This window comes from Oncorhynchus keta, unplaced genomic scaffold (assembly GCF_023373465.1).
Source record: "Oncorhynchus keta strain PuntledgeMale-10-30-2019 unplaced genomic scaffold, Oket_V2 Un_contig_12237_pilon_pilon, whole genome shotgun sequence".
NCBI classification, from domain to species: Eukaryota; Metazoa; Chordata; class Actinopteri; order Salmoniformes; family Salmonidae; genus Oncorhynchus; species Oncorhynchus keta.
In genome coordinates, this window is record NW_026277803.1 from 18,300 (window position 1) to 22,348 (window position 4,049).

General features: G+C 52.7%; 1 long non-coding RNA gene across 1 annotated transcript; it reads left to right on the plus strand.

Moving 5' to 3' along the window:
* Nucleotides 1-1,709: 1,709 nt before the first annotated feature.
* On the plus strand, nt 1,710-2,921 carry LOC127917821 (uncharacterized). The gene is made up of 3 exons (XR_008097756.1): nt 1,710-1,756; nt 2,149-2,198; nt 2,795-2,921. It is a non-coding gene; the product is annotated as an uncharacterized LOC127917821 (long non-coding RNA).
* The last annotated feature ends 1,128 nt before the right edge of the window (nt 2,922-4,049 follow it).

The following is a 4,049-nucleotide window of genomic DNA, read 5'->3' on the forward strand; positions in this document are numbered from 1 at the left end:
GACCTAACAGGACGCCTGTGATGCGACCTAACAGGACGCCTGTGATGCGACCTAACAGGACGCCTGTGATGCGACCTAACAGGACGCCTGTGATGCGACCTAACAGGACGCCTGTGATGCGACCTAACAGGACGCCTGTGATGCGACCTAACAGGACGCCTGTGATGCGACCTAACAGGACGCTGTGATGCGACCTAACAGGACGCCTGTGATGCGACCTAACAGGACGCCTGTGATGCGACCTAACAGGACGCCTGTGATGCGACCTAACAGGACGCCTGTGATGCGACCTAACAGGACGCCTGTGATGCGACCTAACAGGACGCCTGTGATGCGACCTAACAGGACGCCTGTGATGCGACCTAACAGGACGCCTGTGATGCAACCTAACAGGACGCCTGTGATGCAACCTAACAGGACGCCTGTGATGCAACCTAACAGGACGCCTGTGATGCAACCTAACAGGACGCCTGTGATGCAACCTAACAGGACGCCTGTGATGCAACCTAACAGGACGCCTGTGATGCAACCTAACAGGACGCCTGTGATGCAACATAACAGGACGCCTGTGATGCAACATAACAGGACGCCTGTGATGCAACCTAACAGGACGCCTGTGATGCAACCTAACAGGACGCCTGTGATGCAACCTAACAGGACGCCTGTGATGCAACCTAACAGGACGCCTGTGATGCAACCTAACAGGACGCCTGTGATGCAACCTAACAGGACGCCTGTGATGCAACCTAACAGGACGCCTGTGATGCAACCTAACAGGACGCCTGTGATGCAACCTAACAGGACGCCTGTGATGCAACCTAACAGGACGCCTGTGATGCAACCTAACAGGACGCCTGTGATGCAACCTAACAGGACGCCTGTTGTGCAACCTAACAGGACGCCTGTGATGCAACCTAACAGGACGCCTGTGATGCAACCTAACAGGACGCCTGTGATGCAACCTAACAGGACGCCTGTGATGCAACCTAACAGGACGCCTGTGCCGTCTCTGGTTTATGCTTGAAATCACACAGTAATAAACACATTTGTGCCGTTGTTGCAGAGTCACTCCTAACTGACATCCCATCTACACAACACATCCTCTACGCTAGAGGTAAAAACCTCCATCCTTATTAAGAGACTAACAGTCGTCGGGATCTTTAAGACGTCCGCCCTAAACGTGAATAAATCACAGTAGTGAAGTCAGTCGTTTGCTGTGAGCAGAGCAGGTAGTGAGAGGTAGAGAGAGAGAGAGCGAGAGACCCCTGTGGAGGTAGTGAGAGAGAGTCCTGTGGAGGTAGTGAGAGAGAGCTCTGTGGAGGTAGTGAGAGAGAGCCCTGTGGAGGTAGAGAGGGAGAGATGAGAGAGAGAGAGCCCTGTGGAGGTAGTGAGAGAGACAGAGCCCTGTAGAGGTAGTGAGAGAGAGAGCCCTGTGGGGGTAGTGAGAGGTAGTGAGAGGTAGAGAGAGAGAGCCCTGTGGAGGTAGTGAGAGAGAGCCCTGTGGAGGTAGTGAGAGAGAGAGCCCTGTGGAGGTAGTGAGAGAGAGAGCCCTGTGGAGGTAGTGAGAGAGAGCCCTGTGGAGGTAGTGAGAGAGAGTCCTGTGGAGGTAGTGAGAAAGAGCCCTGTGGAGGTAGTGAGAGAGAGTCCTGTGGAGGTAGTGAGAGAGAGCCCTGTGGAGGTAGTGAGAGAGAGAGTCCTGTGGAGGTAGTGAGAGAGAGAGCCCTGTGGAGGTAGTGAGAGAGAGAGCCCTGTGGAGGTAGTGAGAGAGAGAGCCCTGTGGAGGTAGTGAGAGAGAGAGCCCTGTGGAGGTAGTGAGAGAGAGAGCCCTGTGGAGGTAGTGAGAGAGAGCCCTGTGGAGGTAGTGAGAGAGAGCCCTGTGGAGGTAGTGAGAGAGAGTCCTGTGGAGGTAGTGAGAGAGAGTCCTGTGGAGGTAGTGAGAGAGAGCTATGTGGAGGTAGTGAGAGAGAGCTCTGTGGAGGTAGTGAGTGAGAGAGAGAGTCCTGTGGAGGGAGTGAGAGAGAGAGCCCTGTGGAGGTAGTGAGAGGTAGTGAGAGGTAGAGAGAGAGCTCTGTGGAGGTAGTGAGAGAGAGCCCTTTGGAGGTAGTGAGAGAGAGTCCTGTAGAGTTAGTGAGAGAGAGCCCTATGGAGGTAGTGAGAGAGAGAGTCCTGTGGAGGTAGTGAGAGAGAGCTCTGTGGAGGTAGTGAGAGAGAGTCCGGTGGAGGTAGTGAGCGAGAGAGAGTCCTGTGGAGGTGATGAGAGAGAGCCCTGTGGAGGTAGTGAGAGAGAGAGCCCTGTGGAGGTAGTGAGAGAGAGAGTCCTGTGGAGGTAGTGAGAGAGAGAGTCCTGTGGAGGTAGTGAGAGAGAGCCCTGTGGAGGTAGTGAGAGAGAGAGTCCTGTGGAGGTAGTGAGAGAGAGAGTCCTGTGGAGGTAGTGAGAGAGAGCCCTGTAGTAAGGTAGCCCTGTGAGAGAGAGAGAGAGAGAGGAGTGAGAGAGAGAGCCCTGTGGAGGTAGTGAGAGAGAGGAGTGAGAGAGAGCCCTGTGGAGGTAGTGAGAGAGAGTCCTGTGGAGGTAGTGAGAGAGAGCCCTGTAGAGGTAGTGAGAGAGAGAGCCCTGTGGAGGTAGTGAGAGAGAGTCCTGTGGAGGTAGTGAGAGAGAGCCCTGTGGAGGTAGTGAGAGAGAGAGCCCTGTGGAGGTAGTGAGAGAGAGAGCCCTGTGGAGGTAGTGAGAGAGAGAGCCCTGTGGAGGTAGTGAGAGAGAGAGTCCTGTGGAGGTAGTGAGAGAGAGCCTGTGGAGGTAGTGAGAGAGAGAGTCCTGTGGAGGTAGTGAGAGAGAGAGTCCTGTGGAGGTAGTGAGAGAGAGAGAGCCCTGTAGAGGTAGTGAGAGAGAGAGAGCCCTGTAGAGGTAGTGAGAGAGAGAGCCCTGTGGAGGGAGTGAGAGAGAGAGCTCTGTGGAGGTAGTGAGAGAGAGCCCTTTGGAGGTAGTGAGAGAGAGTCCTGTAGAGTTAGTGAGAGAGAGCCCTGTGGAGGTAGTGAGAGAGAGAGTCCTGTGGAGGTAGTGAGAGAGAGAGCCCTGTAGAGGTAGTGAGAGAGAGAGCCCTGAGAGTAGTGAGAGAGAGGGCCCTGTGGAGGTAGTGAGAGAGAGAGCCCTGTGGAGGGAGTGAGAGAGAGAGAGCCCTGTAGAGGTAGTGAGAGAGAGCCCTGTGGGGTTAGTGAGAGGTAGTGAGAGGTAGAGAGAGAGAGCCCTGTGGGGTTAGTGAGAGGTAGTGAGAGGTAGTGAGAGAGAGCCCTGTGGAGGTAGTGAGAGAGAGTCCTGTAGAGGTAGTGAGAGAGAGTCCTGTAGAGGTAGTGAGAGAGAGCCCTGTGGAGGTAGTGAGATAGAGTGCCCTGTGGAGGGAGGTAGGGAGAGAGAGAGAGAGAGAGAGAGAGAGAGAGAGAGAGAGAGAGAGGGCCCTGTGGATGAGAGAGAGAGAGAGAGAGAGAGAGAGAGAGAGAGAGAGAGAGAGAGAGAGAGGGCCCTGTGGATGAGAGAGAGAGAGAGAGAGAGAGAGAGAGAGAGAGAGAGAGAGAGAGAGAGAGAGAGAGAGAGAGAGAGAGAGAGAGAGAGAGAGAGAGAGAGAGAGAGAGAGAGACAGAGAAAGAAAGACAGAGAGAGAAAGAGAGAGAGAGAGAGAGAGGTCAGGTTCAAATCAGCTCCTGCATTTTTCAGCATTTTCTTTAAAAAAGATAGATTAAGAGTCAGATAAACTTAGATTTTTTGTCTGGAACACATACTGGATTTTACCCTCTACAACATAACCCCTACTTCAAATCAAAACTTAAAACCTACAACCTGATTTTGGACGGAATTACGGAATCACCTGGAAGGTTCACAACTACCAAGGATTTTTACTCTATACAGCAAATTCTCTGGAAAACAACAGAAACCTGAAAACACCATCCAACCTGGAACTGAGTGAGTAATGCTTAGGCTGAAACTATATCTTATTTCCAAAAGCCAAGAAGAAAAATACACAACATTACTTTATAAGGACTGAATTCTAACATAATTC